The sequence below is a fragment of the Schistocerca cancellata genome, chromosome 5 (assembly GCF_023864275.1).
Source record: "Schistocerca cancellata isolate TAMUIC-IGC-003103 chromosome 5, iqSchCanc2.1, whole genome shotgun sequence".
In the NCBI taxonomy this organism is placed as follows: Eukaryota; Metazoa; Arthropoda; class Insecta; order Orthoptera; family Acrididae; genus Schistocerca; species Schistocerca cancellata.
Window position 1 is genome coordinate 5,446,033 of NC_064630.1, and position 27,273 is coordinate 5,473,305.

Sequence of the window (27,273 nt, forward strand, 5' to 3'; positions counted from 1 at the left end):
TACACAAGCACAAATTAAGAGTGCGAGTTTTGTTACCATATTTTAGCTTACCTGTGACTGCAGCTCAGTTTGGTACATACTAAATTTTACTATTGTTAATTGTTCAGAATAATTTAATTCAAGTTCAAAGTTAAATCTCTTATTTCTAAATTGCGTAGATTCAAGTAGCTTTTGAAATGATTGTTGAGGTAGTCCAAGACTAACCGTATTTTACTGAATTTCGATGTGTTTCAGAAAGAAAGCTCACTATTAACTTCAGTCAGCAAATTAACTTTCGATTTTCCGGTTTTATTAATTCTTTTGCTAAATTAAGTCAGAGTGTAGCGAAATTCATTACTTCTGACAAACTTTCAGTTTTCACACTGCACGTGTCAACCTTCAGTTGCCACGCTTCTAGTGCTAATTATATGTGTAATAACCTTTCTTTTTCAGTTACTATAGTAATTGTCCTTAGGACTGGCGACCGTAATTTTCCCCAAATCTCAAATATCTAATTACCGCTAGTTAATTGTTAACGTAACGGCCGCACATTTACTTTCTTTATTAACTTTACCCCTTTTCAAAATTAATTTCCACCGATTTCATTAGCATTTTCCTTTCATTTAGATGTAACCCTTTCCTCCCTCTTTACCGACAAATTAACTTCGGTGACGATTGCTTTTCCCAAATTTCCATTAGGTACACACGGTTTAACTTTTCACTGTCATTAAGGTCGATAAGCGAGGGGGAGGTTACACTGTGGCATATAACATTTTTATCACCTCATATTGTAAGCAGCTTGATTTGTTTGTGTCACTTTAATTTGTAAGCCACAGTGTAATTTATTACAATTAATTAATTGTTTGGGGAAATAAACCTTGAATTGTATGTCCCCTTTTCATTAACCGAATCCCATCCCAATCGTCCGCTCAGTTACTTAACCTTCCAAGCTAGGCACCGTTTATGTTTCATAGAGATGTGCTATGTTTGCTTTTAATGTGATTACATAAAATAAGTGTTCAATACAATTTGAATTAAATTTCGCTGTTAATGTTTTATCCACATATCCCAATCTCTGTTTGGTAGGATAGATTTTACAGCGTTTGTTCCTTGTTCAATTCATCCAGGCCTATTTATTTAACTGCTTGACAAATAAAGTTTCAGTTTTATAAAGTAACATTGTCTGTGAACAGATCGATTGTTTGACTGAGAACAGAACGGACGCTTCCGTTTCATGACACAGGCTTATCCTCCATGTGTTTCAGTAAAACAATTTACTGTTCGCGTAACTTTAATGGATACCATTCGTAATTTCTGCAGACACCTTTCAAGGTGACAATGAATAGCGCCATCGTTTACAGTTTGCGCTAACGTCGTGACTTTAAAATCGAAAGACATGGGCGAAGTCCGCAGCTCGTGGTCGTTCGGTAGCGTTCTCGCTTCCCGCGCCCGGGTTCCCGGGTTCGATTACCGGCGGGGTCAGGGATTTTCTCTGCCTCGTGACGACTGGGTGTTATGTGATGTCCTTAGTATAGTTAGGTTTAAGTAGTTCTAAGTTCTAGGGGACTGAAGACGATAGATGTTAAGTCCCATAGTGCTCAGAGCCATTTGAACATGGGCCAAATTTCCTTTGTTTCACTTATTTATTTATTAGTGACGGTACAGATGTGTATCGAAGATTGTCGAATGAGAAAATTTTTATATAACTAAGTAACACAAAGGTTTAATTATGGTAAGAGTAGCCTATCCCTCGTGTTATTCAGTCTGTACATTGAGCAAGCAGTAAAGGAAACCGTGGAAGTATATCGAGAGAGAATAAACATTCAAGTAATAAAAACTTCGAGACTAGCCGATGACGTTGTAAGTATAAGGCAAATGGCAAAGCACTTTCAAGAACTGTTGAGTATAGTGGGTAATGTCTAAGATTATCATCAAGAATAGTGACACATGGGTATTTAAGTATACTTACTTACTTACTCCTTGGCGCTACAGCCTGTGTACGGCTTTGGCTCTGAGCACTATGGGACTCAACTGCTGTGGTCATCAGTCCCCTAGAACTTAGAACTACTTAAACCTAACTAACCTAAGGTCATTACACAACACCCAGTCATCACGAGGCAGAGAAAATCCCTGACCCCGCCGGGAATCGAACCCGGGAAGCGAGAACGCTACTGCACGACCACGAGCTGCGTACAGGGCCTTGGTCTCTCTCATGATTACCCATTGAAATGTAGTCGAATTAAATCAAGTGATACTCAAGGAATTTTTAGATTAGAAAAAGAGAAACTAAAATCAGTGTAAGAATATAGGTATTTAGGCAGCATTAGAACTGATAATGGACGAAGTGGAAAGGATACAGAATCTGTTAAGTAAGCGCGTGATGGGTGTAACACAAGTAAAAGATGTTGCCTTAGTTCTTGCACAATCCAACAGAGGGCATCTTTGTCCTTCATGGAAGGTCATGAATCATTTGTTTGCCTTGAATTCTTGGCTGAGATGTACAACAAGAGACATGACTGCAGCTAACGCGACGTGCTTATCACAGACGTTTTTATGTCGACTGCGAAACGTTGGTTCATCACAAAAATGAATGTTTTATATTTGCAGTTGGGCAACGATCTAAAGCATCACATCAGGGTTTGTAGCGACTGGGAGAAGGGGAAATGCGTGCGGGCACTGGATTGGCTCTCATAGTCCCGTGAAGCTGATACTATTGAAAATGTATGGTCTTACATCAAAAAGAAGTAACGAAAAAGATCTTCACTTTGAAATAGCCATCAACGTAAATTCGACGTATTTGGAGGTGTATTCCACGTGAACACCCGAAAAACTTTGTTTCAAGCGCGCCTCGCGGAAGCCGAGCGATTATTGACGCTGCGGATGACTGGACGTATTATTAATTGTAACTGCATTTTTCTTTTGTTTGTATATAATATACACAAATGTTTTAGTTTGTTGACACTTTTTCTACTGATTAACCCGACTACGATCTTACTTAACAGGCTGTAATATGCCGACAGGTGTAGCAAGGAAAGTATTTATGAAAACGAGGAATTTGTAAATGTCTAATATGTGTTCTGGTGTTACAAAGTCTTTGCTGTAAGTATTTGTCTCGAGTGTAGCCTTTGAAACGTCCCCTTAGAACAATTATACATGACTGTCCTTAAACTGACACACAATATTTTTAGCGCAACGTAATCTGACTTTCAAAAATCCCTACAAAATAATGGCCCTGACTAACATTAACCTATACCTTTCACAAATCACTTACCTCACCAAAAATATTCGTTACTCGAACTACTGCAATACAGCGAGCGCCACTACTGTCAGCTAAATAAAAGATTCAACCTACTGAAGGCCCTAACTACTGATAGGCATAGTTAGCAAATGAAAGATTTTGATAGAGAACAAACAATGTATTTACCTTAATAGTGTCCAAAAGTCATAATATATATAGCAGTTCATGACATCCAGTCTTACAAATTTCAAAACTCCGCCATTTCTCTCCCCACATCCACCACTGCTGGCGCCTCACCTCCAACTGCGCAACGCTACGCGCTGTTCACATCCAGCTGCCCAACACTACAATGGCAGACAACAATGCAAACTAGCGACAGACTGCACACAGCACAGCCAGTGATCTTCATACAGAGCGCTACGTGGCGTTCTTCTTCTTCGGTTATCAACCCACAGGTTGGTTGGCAGCAGCACGCCATTCCGTGGCGTTACCAATAAGGAAACCTAAAAAGCCTACTTCCACCTTGTACAGAGTTGAAATGTGGACGACATGCGGTTCAAACAAGTTGAGAACGGAAGCTTTTGAATACTGGTGCTATAGAAAAGTGTCGAAGATCAAATGAATAGATCGAATAACTAATATGGAGGTAATTAAACTCTTAGGGCAAGAGGAAATATGTTGCACAGCTTGAGTAAATGAAGGGTTGATTAATATGCAACATCCTGAGCCACCGTGGGTTCTTCGTTTTGGTGCTGGAGGGAAGTGTACGATATAAAAATTGTAGAGGAATACAACAGGTGAACGCGACTATTAGGTTCAGATGGATATAGGTTGCAGTCGTCCTTCGGAGACCAATTGATTTGCACAGAATCAAACCAGTCTTAGGACTGAAGAACACAACAGCAATTCTAATAAGAGACATATTGTGGTGTCACCGCCAGACACCACACTTGCTAGGTGGTAGCTTTAAATCGGCCGCGGTCCATTAGTACAATCGGACCCGCGTGTCGCCACTGTCAGTGATCGCAGACCGTGCGCCGCCACACGGCAGGTCTAGAGAGACGTACTAGCACTCGCCCCCAGTTGAACAGCCCCAGTTGTACAGCCGACATTGCTAGCCATGGTTCACTGAGAATTACGCTCTCATTTGCCGAGACGATAGTTAACATAGCCTTCAGCTACAGTTGCTACGACCTAGCAAGGCGCCGTATTCAATTGCTATAATACTTCTGTATCATCAAGAGCAATGTTCTACAAATGTGGATTAAAGTTAAGTATTCCAGAAGCTACGTACTTTTCTTTATAGCATTCATTACGTATCCTGTTTCAGACCTCACGCCCGCCTGCTTGAGTTTAACGCGTGCATTTCGGCCTTCTCTAGCTATACAACACATATTATGTGGTGATTAACGTCGAGAGACAGTGAAATGAAGACGTAAAATCTTTGTACAGATTTACGTGACTGCATGATTATGTATCTAATAGGTAAGTAAAAGGTGCTGGTTGCTTTTTCTTATTTTAATATTTGCTTCACATATTGATGCTACCTATCGTCTGATTGCCGAGATATCCTGAAATTGCATTTTGTTAAAATACGGGTCCACGACTTTGGCATCCGCCATGGAGCTGGTGAGCTTCCTGAGCGGGCAGCACCTCTCGGTTTGTAAGTTGGACTGAGTGCAGCGCCGTATGAAGTCATTAAGAGAATTTGAATGAATTTGGTCGAATGTTTAATGTGCAACACGCATTGCAATCTGACTATGGTGACTTCAACACGACTGATGAGACAATGCATTTCATTAGTCATTTGAAAAGAAAAACACTTCTCAAGCAGGTCAGCTATTGTTAATAATCACAAGGTGTGGATAGGAGTGGCGGAATGCACGTGACGGAAGTCTGAACAACTACTCGCCAAGAGAAAGGAGGGTAGCTCTCCTCAAATTTTGGTAATTACACTACACTCTCGCTAATCCGGCCATTCCTGGCCCATATGGGGAGCCGGATTACCGGAAGTGCCGTATTATTGAGTGTCTGAAATTTATTTTACTCATTTATTTTGTTTTTTATTTATTTTGAAAACATAGGGGACATAGTGTGCTGTACTTCATTAAACCGAAGTATACAATTTTAAAACACAGATGATATACTATATTAAATCCAAAAATACATTAATTTTCAAAGAAAACTTAGTCCTTGAGTGTATACTGTACATAATTATACATTGGTATCACTCAATATGAAACATGTCCCTAATTTTTAACTTTGCAATGATGATACGCAACTGTCGTATGCTTTACCAGGCAGCCGCTTAACAAGCATTGCTTCTACCTGGTTGTTGCATAATGTACTCTAGGAAGACGTCGGCAGTTTCATCACCAGCAGCGTGAATAATTTTCATGCTCTCTCCTCCCGTGTCCTCTTCTTCATCACTTTCATCATTTCCTTGCACGCTTTCCATTATTTCTTCAACTGTTAAAGTTTGCTTCGTATCACAGTTTTACTCATTCCGACACTTATTAACATCTTCATCATCAATTTCTTCTCCTCCTTGAAGGTTGTGCAACATGTCAGTGTACAAAGTAACTGATAATTCCGAACTGACTGGCTCATCGCTGTCATTCACTACTGGATCCAACTCGGCATCAGTTGAAGGCCACAATTTTCTCCAGAATTATGGTAGCGCTCTCCACTTTATCCCATGCTTCGACTGCTTGGAAAACAACATCATGTGTGTTAATTGCTTTCCACGCCTTCAGCATAGTCTCGATAGAGTCGTTTTCGCTTTCTTTCAGCAAGGAGCCGAGAAGCGAATGTCGATGATGACGTTTAATTCGTTCCAAAGCCTCCGGCCAGGAATTGCCACAAATCGTCTTAGAGAACTAAGAATTCAATGGATGATCTCACGTTTCTGCATCGAAAACCGAGAGAATTTCACTGATCTTATGACCAAACATGCACTCCCAATTAACCAGACATTCATACTTCACAGAGCTAAACGTGATTACGGGCAACATACGATACTGACATGAAGCTGATGAAACTGGTTCCCCACTCAGTCGTTCTGCCACGCATGGCCGTATGATAAGCAACAGACGGAAAAGCTATCTTCTGAACATGGTGAAGCCACGTTAACCTCTAAAAACAATAACCTCATGATAGGTGGCTAATAAGTGTTTAATAAGTGTTTAGTAAGTGCTGGATACATTTGGTAATTGTGGAGGGCGCTGCCTGTTAATCCATTGATGGCGTGCACATTTAGAGGAATGTTCGCCTGCACTTTGTCTTTATAGGAATTCGTAGCGCAATGACACCGCAGTCACAATTACTGGAACAGTCTCGACTGTACGATGAACGGCAGCACAAATCTGAAACAAGAAAAACGTCCTTGCCTTTCTCTCTTCAAAGTCTTAAACTAATTTCATTCCACACCTCAAGTACAAATTGTTAAGATTCCTATAAAAGTGTGCACAGTATCCATTTACATATTCATCTACATGTATGTGACTACTCTGTAATTGACATTTAAGTGCCTGGCAGAAGGTTCTTCGAACCACCTTCAGACTGTCTGTCTGCCGCTTCACTTTCTAATAGCGCTTGGGAAAAATGGAGCCTTAAATGTTTCTGTACGGGCACTGCCTTATTTTATTACGTCTTTCATTTCTCCTCATGTAGTTTGGCGACAATAAAATATTTTCTCATTCAGAGAAGAAAGTTGATGATTAAAGTTTCGTGAGAGGATCTCCCCGTTACAGAAAATGCCTTTGTGTCAATATTTTATCCATCCTCAGCAAATGTAGTCGTTTATAATGAAATAATAAGCAACCAGTAGCACAAAAGCAATTTAATTTTTTTATCGGTTTCGGGCCCTTACTGACCTTCTTTAGAAAATTCTACCTATCCCATTATTTGCGAGTATCAAGAGTAAGATGCATACTGCGAAATACGATGGTCGTGTGATTCATAGTGTCTGTTGTTAATGATTGCCACCCGAAGTCGTGTATCACATCCGCGACACTTTCTCTCGTAATTCACTACAATTCGAAACGAGCTGCGCCATCCGTGTCCACCGTCAGTCCTATCTAGTAAGGATCGCACATCTCGCAGCAGTACTCTAGGGCACGACGGACAAGCGTAGTGAATGCAGCCTCTTTAATAGACTTTTTGCATCTTCTAAGTGTTCTGCCAATAAACGAAGTCTTTGGTTTAGCCTTTACCACCAGCATATCTGTGTGATTGTTCCAACTTAAGTTGTTCGTAATCGTAATTTCTGGGTGTTTAATTGAATTGACAGCCTTTAAAATTGTGTGATTTAACCGAAATTTAAAGGAAGTATTTTTCGTACTCATGTGGACGACTTCACAATTTCCCTCGTTCACAGACAATTGTCACTTTCCACATCGTAGAGATGGCATGTCTAAGTGATTTTGCAATTGTTTCTGATCTTCTGATGACTTTCCTAGACGTGAATGAGAGCAGTATCGACAAAAAGTGTATGAGGACCGGAAGTCATGAATCCAGATTCACAACTGAAGCGATACTGCATGAGCACGCAGGTTGATTATAAGTCTCTTGTGAAGAACAGTGCAAAAAGCCGTATGGTAATATAGAAATATGGAATCAATTTGAGGTGCGTTGAGCAAGCTGTGTGTCATTGCGTTTGAAAAGGATGATAATTTATGAATATATGCTATGTATCAGTAGACCGTTACCTTCCAGGTGGTTCATAATGTTTGAGCACAGAGTACGTTCCAAAATCTTACTGTAAATCGACATCACTAACATGGCTATGCAGTTCATTGGATTAACATTCCCTTTCTTGAGTAATGGTGTGACCTGTGCAGCTTTCCAGTCTTTAAGCATGGATCTGTCATCGAGCGGTCGGTTGTATTTGATTACAGTGTATACTCTGAAAGGAACCTAACTGGTATACTTACTGGACTGGAAGACTTTCCTTTATAAAGTCATTTAAGCTGCTTCAGTATACCGAGGTTATATGTCTAAGGTGCTCATGCTGGCAGGTGTTCTTTATTCGAACTGCCGAATAGTGGCTTTGCCTTCTTTGGGGGAGGAATGTCGGTTACATGCCCTTCGTTTCGAATGCGATATGTCCGTAGTGGCGATGTAATGACATTCAGAATCAGCACAACTCCATGGGCAAACATTATGTCGGGCTGTGGGACGTGACTTTCGCAGGCAGTGTGTGTCGAAGGCAACAGCCCTGTTCTGTTCCCGTGAACGTCTACTCCACTGATATTCATATATGATACTGAAGAATGAGTACAGCAGTGTCACTCTGTAACCTGTCTTATCTCATTTCGATTATCCCAACGCGACGTGTACTTTGGTGACAGCACAATGGTCACGAATTCATTTTCGTATAAAATTTACCCATCACTACACCGTCTTCCCGTATATGTTTGCCGGGACATTTCTGTTATAGTTTCGTATGGGCTACATCTGCCTGTTACGACCCTTGCATGACCTCTGAATTCTTTCGAATCTTGTTGTCATGAAAACAAGGATTCCAAATACTGGGACAATTTCCTGGAACTGGTGGCTCTAAGCTGTTGCTTGCTATTTCCTTAGCAGATAGAGTGAATTTTCCCAGATTCATTCCCACCAGTCTTACATCTCCGTTCGTCTTCCATAATCAAGATTTTGTGTCGTAGTGCGATCAAAGTGGTGCCCAGCGTGGAGCTGGGAGTGCTGAAGTGATTGACCCAAAAGAGGAACAGCCTTTAACAACATTTATTCGCCTTAGCGGTATTTTCGGTGGCGCAGTGGTTAGCACACTGGACTCGCATTCGGGAGGACGACGGTTCAATTCCGCGTCCGGCCATCCTGATTTGGGTTTTCGTGATTTCCCTAAATCGCTCCAGGCAAATTCCGGGATGGTTCCTTTGAAAGGGCACGGCCGACTTCCTTCCCCGTCCTTCCCTAATCCGATGAGACCGATGAGACCGATGACCTCGCAGTTTGGTCTCTTCCCCCAAACAACTCAACACTTAGCGGCATTTTAACATTCAGGAAACGAACAATCCAAAGGAGGTTTTATAATAGCCTTCATTCCGACAGTGAAAATTACGCAACATGCAAAGAAAATCTTAAAGTTTATATGTATTACTTTTGCATATGACAGACGGTGGGGGATCAAAAATTAAAATAATTAACAATGAAAACATTTGCCATATTAATCACAATTCAAGAAAGTGAAACAAATATTTTTGGTCATTAAACATAGGTGCACATTAAGCGACCAGCTTCAGTTTACCACAAACATCGTCCGTTCCCTTTATTCAACGCAGATGTTTTAATTTATTTGTAATTTCTGCTACCAGTCAGACTGGTAGCAGCAATTACAAATAAATAATTATCCGACACAGTCATTGTTCACAAACGTAGCCATTATGGTCGAAAAGAATTACATGTTTTTATCTTATTTATTTATTATTTACTTTTTTTGAGTAATCAGTCTTGTGACCGGCTTGCTTCTGCCCCACGAATTACTCTCTTACGTCTATCTCTTCATCTAAGAGTGCCACTTGCACTCCACGTCTTGAATTCTTTCCTGGATGCTTTGTAATCTCTGTCTTCGTCTGCAGCTTTTGGCCTCTACAGCTCCCTGTAGTACCACGGAGGCTATTCCCTGGTGTCTTACCAGTTGTCATAGCATCCTGTTCCTTCTTTTTGTCAATGTTTCACGTACTTTCTCTCTACAGCAAATCTTCGGGAAACCTCCCCATTCTTTATCTTATCAGTCCACCTAATTTTCAGCATTCTTCTGTCTAGGAGGCAGGATTCGAACCTGCGACCGTAACGATCACGTGGTTCCAGACTGTAGCGCCTAGAACCGATCGTCCATTCCGACCGGCCATCAGTTTAACATCTATGGACAATACTTTTGGGAGGCTGTTTTATAGCTGTGACATATTTTACGAATAATGTTCTATCATATAGATAAGGAAAAATCCGTCATTTTTAGGCGAATTTACTTGTCTATACCACACAAAATATGACTCTGGGCACTGTGGGACTTAACATCTGAGGTCATCAGTCCCCTAGAACTTAGAACTACTTAAACCTAACTAACCTAAGGACATCACACACATCCATGCCCGAGGCAGGATTCTAAGCTGCGACCGTAGCAGTCGCGCGGTTCCAGACTGAAGCGCCTAGAACCGCACGGCCACTTGCGGCTGGCTCCCTTGGTCAGTCCTGTCCTTTTTGCCAGTGCAAATCTGCTTTTTATGTCTTCCTTGCTCCGTTCGTCAAGGATTATTTTACCTGAGTTTGAATTATATTTATTCGTCACACGAGCGGTTTCGTGCTTGCGACCATCTTCAAGTGTTTACACATTCGTGTACATGTTTATACTGCTGCAGATCACTCTTTGAACACAAAGAAAATTATTTGCTGGTGGCTAAACAGATGCAAGTGGAACAGTTGTCAAGACACCGTTCGTCGGAAATATATCTGTACGTACATAAAGATGACGTATCCTTATTATAATTATGCTGTGGTGACAGTTTTTCCACTCAGTTGCACATTTGTTACAATTTTCACGTCTACGTTTCAGGTTTTTTTTGAAAATCTAGCTGCATATTTTACTACTCCGTGGTGAACTCGTGATATAACTAGTGTATATCACGAGTTCACGACACAGTAGTGAAAATGGAAATCAGCGCTTGGCGTCATTGGCCGGGAGGCCGCTTACGAGGCAGGTGCGGCCGCCTCGGTGCAGGTCTCATTACATTCGACGCCACACTGGGCGACCTGTGCGCCGGCTGAGGATGAAATGATGATGAAGACAGCACAACATCCAGTCCTTGAGCGGGCAGAATTCCCGACGAGTCGGGAATCGAACCCGGGCCCGTAGGACGGCAGTCCGTCACGCTGGCCACGCAGCTAACGGGGCGGACAGAGTAGTGAAATATGCTGATAAATTTTAAAAGACTAAAACATGGACGTGAAAATGGTAACAAATGTGCAACTGAGTGGAAAAGCTGTCAGCACAGCGTAATTATAATAAGGATACGTCATCTTTATGTACGTACAGATATATTTCCGATGAATGGGGTCTTGACACTCTACAACTGTTCCACCTGTATCTGTTTAGTCACCAGCAAATAATTTTTTTGTGTTAAAACAGTGATCTGCAGCAATATAAACATGTACATGCAGGTATAAAAACTTGAGGATGGGCAAAAGACCGAAACCGGTCGGGTCACGGATAAATAATCTTTTATTTTGATAGATAGAGGAAATTTGGTTACACCTTATACAGGAACAGTCACGGAGTTCGACAGCATCCACTACGGATGAAATTCACTCCTTATATTTCATCATATAAAGAAGAACAATGCTGTCTCTTGCTATTGGATTTATTGTCGTATAGCCGGTCGGTGTGGTCGTGCGGTTCTAGGCGCTTCAGTCTGGAACCGCGTCACTGCTACGGTCGCAGGTTCGAATCCTGCCTCTGGCATGGATATGTGTGATGTCCTTAGGTTAGTTACGTTTAAGTATTTCTAAGTTCTAGGGAACTGATGACCTCAGATGTTAAGTCTCATTCTGCTCAGAGCCATATTTTCTGTGGTATAGGCAAGTAAATTCGCCTAAAAATGACGGATATTTCCTTATCTATATGACAGAACATTATTCGTAAAATATGTCACAGCTATGAAATAGCCTCCCAAAAGTATTGCCGATAGATGTTAAACCGATGGCCGGCCGGAGTGGACGATCGGTTCTAGGCGCTACAGTCTGGAACCACGTGATCGTTACGGTCGCAGGTTCGAATCCTGCCTCGGGCATGGATGTGTGTGATGTCCTTAGGTTAGTTAGGTTTAAGTATTTCTAGGTTCTAAGGAACTGATGACCTCAGAAGTTAAGTCCCATAGTGCTCAGAGCCTTTTTTTTTTTTGTTAAACTGGTGAAACAAGTACAAGAATTTTACCACTTGTCCCGCAATCGTGCACTTCTGGGCCCCTTTCTTTGTGTTTCATTTATTCGTAATTATGCTGCTATATTTTCCTGGAAACAACAACATCGTTAAAGAAAAATAGGAGCGCTACTGTTCCTGCATGTAAGATATTTTATGTGTCTTCGTATCATTTTATGTGGTATTGCGCTTCCTTGGAATACACTTGATGGCAGCTGTATACGTATATTAGAAATAATCCTATCTTGTTTAACAGTCACTTGCTCTATCTCTGGTAACTGTGGAAGTACGTCATCCGCAACCTGTCGGTGAACACAGAGAAAGACAGGGACTCGTGTGACAGGGAGCGACCCATAGTTTGCCGGCAGTAATACTGGGACTGGGAGGGAGGGGGGGGGGGGGGGGCGAGTCCACCCGTGAGAAGCGGGCGACCTCCGCGGCCAGCGGCGACCCCTCACGTCAGCCCCGCCCACGCAGCCTGTGCCTGGTGTGTGGGAGGGGCGCGTGCCGCCCAGACAATGACTCAATCCGACGGCGGCCACTCGCTGGTGACTGGCTGGCTGGCTGGCTCTGCCGCTGCGGCCGCCTCACCTGCGCCTGCTCGCACTGGGCCGTCCCCAGGCTGTGCGACAGCTGCAGTTCGTGCCGTGGCAGCTGAACGGGAAACGTTCATTCTTTTCAAATGGAACCGTATGTTTCCAGAGACCTTCCCAAGTGTGAAACATCCACAACATACGCAATCTCAAACGACGAACGAAAATTTGTACCGAGCCTGGGATTCGAACACGTGCCTCCTGCTCACAAGGCAGATGCTCTAACCACTACGCCACCCCTGGCACACTGGCTTTGAACAACTGTGCGGACCACCCTACCATGCCTCCCTCAATCGAAATTCCCACTCAAGCACCAACCCACTTGAATTGGGATTGAGGAAGGAGGCGTTCTAGGGCAACTGTGCAAACCTACCGTGTCTGGGTGCATAGTTTTTACCGCATCTGTCTCGTGAGCAGGAGGCGCAGGTTCAAATCCCGGCCTCGATACAAATTTTCATTCGCCGCTTCAGATTTCATATATCAATTCATTGTTTTCTTCCAACAGTACCCCACACTCCCAAAACTATTTTCGTCGATGTATTTTTCTCCTGTCTTTTCGCTGACAAAAATCCCAGGTACCACGTTAGCTTTTTCCGCTCTAGGGTTTTCTCTGTGTTACGTGCCCGAGGACGCCTGGTAAAGAAAAAGTGAAACAGTGAGACCCGCCAAATATCTAGGAGTAACCGCATGGAGCCTCCTAAAAGGAATGAGCTCATGAAACACACTCTGCAACACGATTAAAGGATCACCTCTTCCAGGCACAGTAATTACCTCCCGTTTCAAAGCGTAAGTTTCAAATTTGGCACAGAGGTGCCTGCGGCTTTCCTATGTAACGGTGCAAAGGCGTGGAGCATTACGACGTCTCCCTCGGCGTCGGCGACGCTTTCAGCACCAAGGTGACGACACAGCCCTCAGCACAGAAGTTTACGTGAGATGTTTTTTTTTTTTTGGTCATCAGTCTACTGACTGGTTTGATGCGGCCCGCCACGAATTCCTTTCCTGTGCCAACCTCTTCATCTCAGAGTAGCACTTGCAACCTACGTCCTCAATTATTTACTTGACGTATTCCAATCTCTGTCTTCCTTTACAGTTTTTGCCCTCTACAGCTCCCTCTAGTACCATGGAAATCATTCCCTCGTGTCTTAGCAGATGTCCTATCATCCTGTCCCTTCCCCTTATCAGTGTTTTCCACATATTCCTTTTCTCTCCGATTCTGCGTAGAACCTCCTCATTCCTTACCTTATCAGTCCACCTAATTTTCAACATTCGTCTATAGCACCACATCTCAAATGCTTCGATTCTCTTCTGTTCCGGTTTTCCCACAGTCCATGTTTCACTACCATACAATGCTGTACTCCAGACGTACATCCTCAGAAATTTCTTCCTCAAATTAAGGCCGGTATTTGATATTAATAGACTTCTCTTGGCCAGAAATGCCTTTTTTGCCATAGCGAGTCTGCTTTTGATGTCCTCCTTGCTCTGTCAGTCATTGGTTATTTTACTGCCTAGGTAGCAGATTTCCTTAACTTCTTTGACTTCGTGACCATCAATCCTGATGTTAAGTTTCTCGCTGTTCTCATTTCTACTACTTCTCATTACCTTCGTCTTTCTCCGATTTACTCACAAACCATACTGTGTACTCATTAGACTGTTCTTTCCGTCCAGCAGATCATTTAATTCTTCTTCACTTCACTCACGATAACAATGTCATCAACCAATCGTATCACTGATGTCCTTTCACCTTGTATTTTAATTCCACTCCTGAACCTTTCTTTTATTTCCATCATTGCTTCCTCGATGTACAGATTGAAGAGTAGGGGCGAAAGGCTACAGCCTTGTCTTACACCCTTCTTAATACGAGCACTTCGTTCTTGATCGTCCACTCTTATTATTCCCTCTTGGTTGTTGTACATATTGTATATGACCCGTCTCTCCCTATAGCGTACCCCTACTTTTTTCAGAATCTCGAACAGCTTGCACCATTTTATATTGTCGAACGCTTTTTCCAGGTCGACAAATCCTATGAAAGTGTCTTGATTTTTCTTTAGCCTTGCTTCCATTATTAGCCGTAACGTCAGAATTGCCTCTCTCGTCCCTTTACTTTTCCTAAAGCCAAACTGATCGTCACCTAGCGCATTCTCAATTTTCTTTTCCATTCTTCTGTACATTATTCTTGTAAGCAGCTTCGATGCATGAGCTGTTAAACTGATTGTGCGATAATTCTCGCACTTGTCAGCTCTTGCCGTCTTCGGAATTGTGTGGATGATGCTTTTCTGAAAGTCAGATGGTATATCGCCAGACTCATATATTCTACACGCCAACGTGAATAGTCGTTTTGTTGCCACTTCTCCCAATGATTTTAGAAATTCTGATGGAATGTTATCTATGCCTTCTGCCTTATTTGATCGTAAGTCCTCCAAAGCTCTTTTAAATTCCGATTCTAATACTGGATCCCCTATCTCTTATAATCGACTCCTGTTTCTTCTTCTATCACATCAGACAAATCTTCACCCTCATAGAGGTTTTCAATGTATTCTTTCCACCTATCTGCTCTCTCCTCTGCATTTAACAGTGGAATTCCCGTTGCACTCTTAATGTTACCACCGTTGCTTTTAATGTCACCAAAGGTTGTTTTGACTATCCTGTATGCTTAATCTGTCCTTCCGACAGTCATATCTTTTTCGATGTCTTCACATTTTTCCTGCAGCCATTTCGTCTTAGCTTCCCTGCACTTCCTATTTATTTTATTCCTCAGCGACTTGTATTTCTGTATTCCTGATATTCCCGGAACATGTTTGTACTTTCTCCTTTCATCAATCAACTGAAGTATTTCTTCTGTTACCCATGGTTTCCTCGCAGCTACCTTCTTTGTACCTATGTTTTCCTTCCCAACTTCTGTGATGGCCCTTTTTAGAGATGTCCATTCCTCTTCAACTGTACTGTCTACCGCGCTATTCTTTATTGCTGTATCTATAGCGTTAGAGGACTTCAAACGTGTCTCGTCATTCCTTAGTACTTCCGTATCCCACTTCTTTGCGTATTGATTCTTCCTGAATAATGTCTTGAACTTCAGCCTACTCTTCATCACTACTATATTGTCATCTGAGTCTATATCTGCTCCTAGGTACGCCTTACAATCCAGTATCTGATTTCGGAATCTCTGCCTGACCATGATGTAATCTAATTGAAACCTTCCCGTATCACCCGGCCTTTTCCAAGTATACCTCCTCCTCTTGTGATTCTGGAACAGGGTATTCGCTATTACTAGCTGAAACTTGTTACAGAACTCAATTAGTCTTTCTCCTCTTTCATTCCTTGTCCCAAGCCCATATGCTCCTGTAACCTTTTCTTCTAGTCCTTCCCCTACAACTGCATTCCGGTCGCCAATGACTATTAGATTTTCGTCCCCCTTTACATACTGCATTACCTTTTCAATATCCTCATACACTTTCTCTTTCTGTTCATCTTCAGCTTGCGACGTCGGCATGTATACCTGAACTATCGTTGTCGGTGTTGGTCTGCTGTCGATTCTGATTAGAACAACCCGGTCACTGAACTGTTCACACCCTCTCCCCTACCTTCCTATTCATAACGAATCCTACACCTGTTATACCATTTTCTGCTGCTGTTGATATTACCCGATACCCATCTGACAGAAATCCTTGTCTTCCTTCCACTTCACTTCACTGACCCCTACTATATCTAGATTGAGCCTTTGCATTTCCCTTTTCAGATTTTCTAGTTTCCCTACCACGTCCAAGCTTCTGACATTCCACGCCCCGACTCCTTTCGTAGATTATTCAATCTTTTTCTCACGGTTACCTCCCCCTTGGCAGTCCCCTCCCGGAGATCCGAATGGGGGACTATTCCGGAATCTTTTGTCAATGGAGAGATCATCATGACACTTCTTCAATTACAGGCCACATGTCCTGTGGATACACGTTACGTGTCTTTAATGCCGTGGTTTCCATTGCCTTCTGCATCCTCATGTCGTTGATCATTGCTGATTCTTCTGCCTTTAGGGGAATTTCCCACCCCTAGGAGAAGAGAGTGCCCTGAACCTCTATCCGCTCCTCCGCCCTCTTTGACATGGCCGTTGGCAGAATGAGGCTGACTTCTTATGCCGGAAGTCTTCGGCCGCCAATGCTGATTATTTATCAAAATTTAGTCAGTGGCGGGGATCGAACCCGGGACCGAAGACGTTTTGATTACACTTACTGCAGGACCTGACTATTATTTTGCAGGACAATGCTCAAGCACGTACAGTGCAAGCTGTTACTGATTTGATTGAGTGGTGGGGCTGCTAAGTGCTATACCACCTACTGCACTCCCATGACTTAAGCCCTCGTAGTTCAACTCTATTTCTAAACTGAAGGAAACACTTCACGGCATTCGCTACAGAACTGCTAGGAATTCATGAGGCAATAGACCGCGGCGCTCGAACTTTCAACACAACTGGCACTGCTAAGAGTATCGTACGACTTCCACAACGCTGGCAACGGGCTATACACAAAGCATGTGACTACTTTGAAGGTCAGTAAATCTTTGAAACACGTATCTATTTTGTACGAGCTGTAGATAAAGCCACTATTAAAGTTCGAACCCTCGTATGCTGCACAGAGTGGAAAACGTCTGCATGCCATTTGTTTACAAATAACAAGTTTTATTTGCGTTTCAGTGTTTTTTTTCTGAGCGGCAGATTGGTAACCACACTGATATTTGCTTCTAAAGGCGTGATAAAAATGGTTCATATTGCTATGAGCACTATGGGACTTAACATCTGAGGTCATCAGTCCCCTAGAATGTAGAACTACTTAAACCTAACTAACCTAAGGACATCATACACATCCATGCCCGAGGCAGGATTCGAACCTGCGATCGTAGAGGTCGTGCGGTTCCAGACTGAAGTGCCTAGAACCGCTCGACCACTCCGGCCGGCAAAGACGTGATAATTGTTGTAAAATCTCACTCGGAGTTGTCGATGTATCAGATCAGTGAAGTTCAAAGTTTCAGGCGGGGCCTGCTTCACACCCCATCGCCATAAATTAGACGCGTCAGAAATAGTTCACAGGCGATAAACGCAGCTGCATACATTACCGGGCAAAGCGAACTGAAGATCTGACCAAGGTGGCAGTACCATCGCATTTGCTGTCGAGAAACAGCAAGGGGAGGTAGTGGTAGTTTAAAGATTAGTTTAGTGTTCTTACATGTGGAGCTACAAAAATGCCCTGCTCAACAATGTAATTAAACGTTTACCGGCAGCGTAGTGAACTATCCCTGTCTTTCATGAGCCCAAATAGAACATGAAAATGTGAAACAAAAACTGCGTTTCTCCATTCTTAGCATCAAACATGCAGACCGTGATCTACTAAAAACATGCTCCAACAGTGTCTCATGTTCTAATACATTCTTCGAAAAAAATTATTATGTCATCTGAACGCAACATACAGGTCATAGGCCTTAACCACCTCAAAACTCCATCCAATAGCCTCTGAAAAAGTGGGTGGTTTATTTTTTAAACCAAACGATATCTGCTTATACTGACAATGTCCGCATGGTACAGTAAACGCTGGCATGGGTCTGTGCTGTGGTGCCACTTCTGACTGATGATAACCGCTTGTAAGATTCATTAGGGAAAATGTAACGGCACTGACCCCAAATACCCAGAGTTTCCGTAATTTTAGGAATTGGATAAGCGTTTGTAACGGTTTGGACATTCACAAACCGCTTTCCAGCTAACGATTTCTTAATAGTAAAGACAACGAATTTGGATTAAAAACTTTCGAAGACAGAGTTTGTAACGAATTTTAAGCATTGCATTGTCAAATACTCAGTTGTATTCGCGTTTTTACTGAGACGAATCGATTTCGGTCGACCATCTGATCATCATCTGGTACCCGTACCAAATCAGATAACCTTATTAGGGCTCCACGGGCTGTCACTAGGTTCTGTTATCCCACCGCGGAGTTGCTGTTCATTGAATTTCCTCATTAAAGGCTGTAAATGCCTAAATGCCTCGCTATGCAATACGATTCCGTGTAAATCGGTATACTATCACCTGTAGGTGTACCGTGCTGCCGGCAGGAGTGGCCGAGCGGTTCTAGGCGCTTCAATCTGGATCCGCGCGACCGCTACGATCGCAGGTTCGAATCCTGCCTCGGGCATGGATGTGTGTGATGTCCTTAGGTTAGTTAGCTTGAAGTAGTTCTAAGATCTAGGGGACTGATGACCACAGATGTTAAGTCCCATAGTGCTCAGAGCCATTTGAACCATTTTTTGTACAGTGCTGAGTTACCGGAGATGTTGGTAATCGCCCGTCTGTACAAAAGAAGTCGCTAACTCGAACCATGCATCCCCCATTTATATTACTCGCGTCCGCGCTATGCTTCAGCGCACAGAACTACGTGAACCGTCCGACTCTTTATTGTTTGAGAATGGCTCAAACATGTGCAGAGTCCCAAGAGGCAAGTCGGTACCCACCGAGACCCACACGACTTTTCCGGTACCTGTCGCAATTTTATCCTGCTGATCAATCGTTAACGAACACGTCTGCTGTTTGATTAGCATCATCTTCATGGTACGTGTCCCTTGCGATACTGCTTCGTTTGCAACTGTATCATCCAATCGAAACAAAGTTCCACTGACCTCAGCCGTGCGTTACCAGTGGTCAATCGTAGCACTATGTTTGTCGACAAAATCTAGCCTGAGAATTACTGAATATGCTTCACCCACACATGGCAAAAGTCCTGTATTTTCAGTAAACGTAGTTTCCCCAGTGCTAAAATCAAGTACCGCTTTTAGCCAAAAGCCGAACACTGTTATCGCCAGTTCCAAGTAACTTATATCGTGGTGGCCCCAGGCTACTCCTGCTCACCTGTTTCAGACTGATTACGGACATATCCGTCACTGTGTCTACAAGAAACCTTTATTCCACACCGCTCATTAAGCCAATTAAACAGCATTCCGCCTGTGCAGTAACTTGTGTTGTGTTACGGTCTCTTGGCATTGTTTTCGAACGGTCGGAGCATTCCCAGTTAAGTTTAACGGCTGCTTCACTATATTTTCCATGTTTCCTATTCCGACAATCCGATACCTGGCAGCCCACCTCTCCACATAAGTGGCACTCCGTTCGCCAACACTGTGTATGTAGTTCCTATGTCTGCAGTTCTAGCATTTGACCTCTGAAGCGAGTAGACGGTCATCTACTTGTTACTTCTTGGTAAAATCTCCTCGTCTTATTGTGCTGTAATTCTCAGAGCTGCTGTTATATCACCAGGATTCTCGATACGAACGCTTCGTGACAACTCAGCGAGTATTCCGCGTAAGACAAGTTCTAAATTACGTTTTCTGCATGGACACCTTATGGGCCTCCTCACTCTGGCTAGACAGATACGTCTGCGCACTGACTTTAAGAATCCTGTCTGAAATGACTTTCACAGACTCATTATGTTTTAAAGACAAGTACTAGGCTACTCGCGAAAAATCGTGTGTGCTACACGCAAGTTAGGTTAGTTCGTCTGGCCAATCGCTTATTGCAGCAGTGGCTCTAAACCATTAACGAGTACTGACACATCTCCCGTTGTTTTACCTTAAAAGGGATTGATAAGTGAAAGTACGGGCTCGGACTATGACTGGAACTGACCCACTTCCAAAACCTTGAATCTACTGTATGAAGGAGTTCTTCACGTTTCTGCTTCGGGCGAGAATTTTCGTTTGTTAACACCCGCACTTGCTCTCCTACAGCACTAACAGAGTCAGCCGGTAGTTTTGCGTACTGTAGTCTCAGCGTAATTAATACCCAGAAACACAAACAACCAACTATTGTACTCAAATAGTAAAAAAAAAAAAAATATACAAATTAATTTTCTAGTGTATTATCACCCTTTTACGCTCCTAACAACAGCGAGCCAAATGGTCAACACGTCTACACCTAAGACATGTGACTACTAAAGCCTAAGTTCACGACAACTAGGCCCCGCAAAGTTGCAAAGCTGACACCTTCTATATCTACATCTACATGGATACTCTGCAAATCACATTTAAGTGGCTGGCAGAGGGTTCACCGAAAAACCTTCACAATTCTCTATTATTCCAATCTCGTATAGCGGAAATAACGAACACCAAAATCTTTCCGTACGCCTTTCTTTTATTGATGTCCAGGCTAAATCCTGTATCATTTCTGTGACGCTCTCTCCCATACTTCGCGATAATACAAAACGTGCTGCCCTTCTTTGAACTTTTTCGATGTACTCCGTCAGTCCTATTTCGTAAGGATCCCACACCGCGCAGCAGTATTCTAAAATAGGACAGACAAAAGTAGTGTAGACAGTCTCCTTAGTAGATCTGTTACATTTTCTAAGTATCCTGCCAATAAAACGTAGTCTTTCGTTAGCCTTCCCCACAACATTTTCTATATGTTCGTTCCAATTTGAGTTGTTCGTGATTTTAATTCCTAGGTATTTAGTTGAATTTACGGCCTTTGTATTTGACTGATTTATCGTGTAACCGAAGTTTAACGGATTCCTTTTAGCACTCATATGGATGACCTCACACTTTTCGTTATTTAGGGTCTACTGAAAATTTTTGCACCATTCAGATATCTTTTCTAAATCGTTTTGCAGTTTGTTTTGATCATCCGATGACTTTATTGGTCGATAAACGACAACGTCATCTGCAAACAACCTAAGACGGCTGGTCAGATTGTCTCTCAAAACGTTTATATAGATAAGGATCAGCAAAGGGTCTATAACACTACCTTGCGGAACGCCAGAAATCACTTCTGTTTCACTCGATGGCTTTCCGTCAGTTACTATGAACTGTGACCTCCCTGACAGGAAGTCACAAATACAGTCACATAAATGAGATGATATTCCATGCGAGTTGTGTTTCGGAAGAACGATGTTTCCTAAACCCATGTTGACGGTGTCTGGCAATATACCATTTTCTTCGAGGTAGTTCATAATGTTCGATCATAATATATGTTCCAGAATCCTGCTGCATATCGACATTAATGATATGGCCTTACTAGGGTTAGAGTTGCATTTAGGACTTCCGATAATTTAAAAATACTAGTGCGTCATAACTTGCCATGGAAAAGTAATAAATATAGTAAATTGGGGGCCTACAAAATATCATGTCATGAATGCGAAAAAAGCTATATCAGACAGACAGGCAGGTCCATTGATGTAGCCGGCCGCGGTGGTCTAGCGGTTCTGGCGCTGCAGTCCGGAACCGCGGGACTGCTACGGTCGCAGGTTCGAATCCTGCCTCGGGCATGGGTGTGTGTGATCTCCTTAGGTTAGTTAGGTTTAAGTAGTTCTAAGTTCTAGGGGACTTATGACCTAAGATGTTGAGTCCCATAGTGCTCAGAGCCATTTGAACCATTTTCCATTGATGTAGGGTTTAAAGAACAGGCGTATCGCCGGCCGTGGTGGCCGAGTGGTTCTAGGCGCTTCAGTCCGGAACCGCGTGACTGCTACGGTCGCAGGTTCGAATCCTGCCTCGGGCGTGGATGTGTGTGATGTCCTTAGGTTAGTTAAGTTTAAGTAGTTCTAAGTTCTAGGGGACTGATGACGTGAGATGTTAAGTCCCATAGTGCTCAGAGCCATTTGAACCATTTGAACACACGTATCCCAGTAATGAGACAGCTTCAAATTCTACATGAAGTTACAAAAAGTAAACGGTCACACATTTTAGAACAACTGGAGATTTATGTTACGAGACGCAGAGAACCTGACAAATTCCTCAGTTAACAGAATGGATTTGGAACAGACGCATACTTCAACATTTACGACGATCTGTTCAAATAAGCGAATCCTTTTTACTACATACGTTCTTCGCTGAGGATGGAGCCTTCCGGCGGTCGAGTTTTGCACTGTGTAGTGCGGGCCGCAGCAGATGTCGACAACCTGTAAAGCGGTGGAGCGTGCCAGCCACCTGCAGCAGGGCACACTGCACTCGTCGTCCTGCCCGCGTCGTCCCTGTCGTACTAACGGACAACGGCGTAAACAGGCAGTAGCAGGAAATACAGCGCCATCGGGCGTCACAAATACACTCTACAAGTGCTACTACTATTTTCATCCGTATGACTGTTTTCTCCCTGTTCTGAAATGTTATTTTACTGATTTAACGATCTTTAATTTTGAATTTCATATACATTTGACCTACAAATTAATAGTAAATTTGTCATATTTTAGGCTTTTGAAAAATAAAGACTATCTTAGAGAGACGCGCGCATCTAGCGCAAAGAGGGTGAACAAAATAAACAAACTTTTATATCTATATAAGACCGGTGTTTTACATTTTATAGCTATTTTGAGAACGCATGAACCTGTGTTCAGTATATGCCGCCTTCAGGTATGAACTGTAATATGTAATTCGCATAAATTCGGTTAGATGACTAATAAGCCTGGTTAAATATTGCACTTATTTTTTAGGTTTTAATATAAATTTTCTTTTGTATTGTTTTAGAATCTGAAGATGGTGATTGAATGGTCGAAACCGGTTATGACTGTGTCATAAGAATGTGATTGCGTCTATAAATGAACAAAAAGTTTTTACAAAATAATCAATAACTCATTCCATTGACAAAATGTCGTTTTTTCCAAAGTCTGCAATCTTAGCGAGATCACTCTCGATTGAAATTTACAGATGATTCCTGCTATTTTTAACGATACGTTGCCCACAGAAGGAAGGAAAGCAAAAGATTTTGCCGGCGTGTTCTCCTCTTTATCCACTTCTTGGTTCTCGCTGTTAACTGACAGTGTCATCTTACTATCATGTGTGGAACATCTATTCCTTCTAAACACTGTCTTAAGTGGGCGAGCTCTTTACGCAGACTATCTAGATCTGAGACACGGTGAGCTCTGTGTATGACTGTGGTAAGCGGGTTCAAAAATTACGATTAATGATGACAATTTGACCCTTGCAAATACAAATCACTGTGAGTGATATGATAAACTCAGTACCTCCGAGAGCCATCAGTCTGTCGTCAAACCAAGACATCCAAGAACAGAGCTAAGGGGGTGAAAAACTCCATCGTTTTATCTCTTCCATGAGGTCACACTATGAAAGTTATAGAAGTATTGTCCACATATCTCCAAAATACAGCTGGTTTAAGGGCATCTGATTGAAGCGCTCTCACCACAAGGAAGAGAGTGTACACCCTATGGCGATATGGATGTTCTACCCAGCAGATCAACAGGGTACGGTCAGGTAATATCTACGATCGGCAAGTGGATAAGGGGGGGGGGGGGGGAACACGCGGAGAATCATCAGCTTTTGTTCCTACTTACTTTCAAATGGCAAGAATCCTGTGTTCACTCCGAAAAACGACGTGGCATGGACCCCACTAATGTCTGCAGCAGCGCTGGAGGGAACTGACACCATGAATCCTGCAGTGCTATCCGTAAATCCGTAAGAGCACGAGGGGGTGGAGATCTCTTCTGACCAGCACGCTGCAACGCATCTCAGATATGTTCAATAATGTTTATGTATTGGGAGTTCGGTGGCCAGGGAAGTGTTTGAACAGTGTTCCTGGAGCCACTCTATAGCAATTCTGGACGTGTGGAGTGCCCGCTTGTCCTGCCGCAATTGCCCAAGTCCGTCGCAATGCGCAATGGACAGGAACGGCCAACTTTCAGAGTCCTGTGTAGACGTAGCAGCGGTGCCATATCACTCCAGCTGCATACCCCCCACACCATTACAGAGCCTCCACCAGCTTGAACAGTCACCTGCTGACATGCAGGGTCCACGGATTGATGAGATTGTCTCCAAACCTGTACACTTCCATCGGCTCGATACAATTTGAAACGGGATTCGTCTGTCCAGACAACATGATTCGAGTCCTCAACAGTCCAATGTCGGTCTTGACTGGTCCAGACCAGGCATAAAGCTTTGTGTCGTGCAGTCATAAAGGGTACACGAGTGGGCTCCGAAAGCCCATATCGATGGTATTTCGTTCACTGTTTCTCGCGTTGACCCTTGTTGATGCCCCAGCATTGAAATTTGCAGCAATTTGCGGAAGAGTGGCACTTCTGTCACGTTGAGCGATTCACTTCAGTCGCCGTTCTTGCAAGGTCATTTTCTGTCCACAGCGATGTCGGAGATTCGATGTTTTACCGGATTCCTGGTATCCACAGTACACTAGTGAAATGGTCTCACGGGAAAATTCGTACTTTATTGCTACACATCCCGGCGACAGTGCCTTAGCTAGTGGATTCTCAACTGGCCTCTCGGATTCCGCAAAAAGTCGTCCTTCACTGATCCGAAATGTCTGCAATCTGAGATGGTGGTGTAAGTAGGCTGTCTATGTTTTCTTTATGTAAGTAGGCTGTTTATGTTTTCTTATTGGCAACGTTACGTAGCGCTCTATATGAAAATCACTGGCTGTGCTGTGTGCTGTCTGTGGCTAGTTTGCATTGTTGTCTGCCATTGTAGTGTTGGGCAGCGGCACCTGGATGTGAACAGCGCGTAGCGTTGCGCAGTTGGAGGTGAGCCGCCAGCAGTGGCGGATGTGGGGAGAGAGATGGCGGAGTTTTGAAATTTGTTATACTGGATATTACGAACTGCTATATATATTATGACTATTAAGGTAAATACATTGTTTGTTCTCTATTAGAATCTTTCATTTGCTAACTATCCCTATCAGTAGTTCGTGACTTCCGTAGTTTGAATCTTTTATTTAGCTGGCAGTAGTGGCGCTCGCTGTATTGCAGTAGTTCGAGTAACGAAGATTTTTGGTGAGGTAAGTGATTTGTGAAAGGTACAGGTTAATGTTAGTCAGGGCCATTCCTTTGTAGGGATTTCTGAAAGTCAGATTGCGTTGCGCTAAAAAATATTGTGTGTCAATTTAAGCACAGTCTTGTATAAATTGTTCAAAGGGGACGTTTCATAGTGGAATCGCATCATCTCCAAGATTTGTTCGAACCGAAGACGACAAGGTGCGCCAATGGTCGCAGAAACACAGAGGAAAGCTGAGTTCCGCGGCTCCACTATGGAGGGCGCCGCGTCTTTCAATTTCAATTTAGACGCATGCGCGGAATACTTGCAGTGCGTTATATGCTGCGGCATGGAGCAGGTCTCCGTCGGTCTTCGATGTTCACCTGAAGAGGATGGGCAGGTGCCCAGACGGAATACTGTACAATGAATCAAACGACGACCGACTGTAAGCCTAAAATTTGTTTGAACAGCTGTCATAGCATTCTGATAACGTCTGTGGAGACCTGATAGTGAACAAAAGGACGTGAGTCATTTGGTGGAGGCATCTGTAATCACGGCAACAAGGCTGCCAAACCTGACTCCGGCAGTGCTAGAGCGGCTACACTGTGCGAACACTCCCATTCGAGGTGACTGACGGATTACAATCAGCCACCTCGCCGGACAACCGGACATCTCTGTCTGTTGTGGTGACTCACCCGTCCACCGGTTGGAGTACTCAAACTGGCTTCCTCGGCATCAGGGAAGCACCATCTGTACGGAATTACTTGCGCGTTACCGAGGCTGATCGTGACAATTTTTTGTTAAACATCGTCACAGGCGATAAAACAGAGGTCATCACTTCGAACCGGAAATAAAAAGGCAATCCATAGAGTGGTGCCACACCATCTCCCCTCAGAAGAAAACGTTCAAATTCTTTATTAGCGATGGCGACCGAAAACCCACAAAGTCAACAACGCACGTCACATCTCCCTTAGTTGAATTACTTACTTGTTTCGGCAAACAACCCAGCCAGCTTCAGATCACAAAACATTCTTGATTAGTATTAGTGCCTTTAGAACTCACACATCGTCAAAATGTTTCTTAAAATGCGAACATCCATTCATTGTTGTTGTTGTGGTCTTCAGTCCTGAGACTGGTTTGATGCAGCTCTCCATGCCAATCTATCCTGTGCAAGCTTCTTCATCTCCCAGTACCTACTGCAACGTATATCCTTCTGTACCTGTTTAGTGTATTCATCTCTTTGTCTCCCTCTACGATTTTTACGCTGCCCTTCAATACTAAATTGGTGATCCCTTGATGTCTCAGAACATGTCTTACCTACCCATCCCATCTTCTAGTCAAGTTGTGCCACAAACTCCTCTTCTCCCCAATTCTATTCAATACCTCCAAGTTACTTATGTGATCTACCAATCTAATCTTCAGCATTCTTCTGTAGCACCACATTTTGAAAGCTATTTTCTTCTTGTCTAACCTCTTTATCGTTCATGTTTCACTTCCATACATGGCTTCACTCAATACAAACACTTTCAGAAACAACTTCCTGACACTTAAATCTATACTCGATGTTAACAAATTTTTCTTCTTCTGAAATGCATTCCTTGCCATTGCCAGTTTACATTTTATATCCTCTCCGACCATCATCAGTTATTTTGCTCCCCAAATAGCAAAACTCCTTTACTACTATAAGCATCTCATTTCATAATATAATTCCCTCAGCACCACCCGACTATATTCCATTATCTTCGTTTTGCTTTTCTTAATGTTCATCTTATATCCTCCTTTCAAGACACTGTCCACTCCGTTCA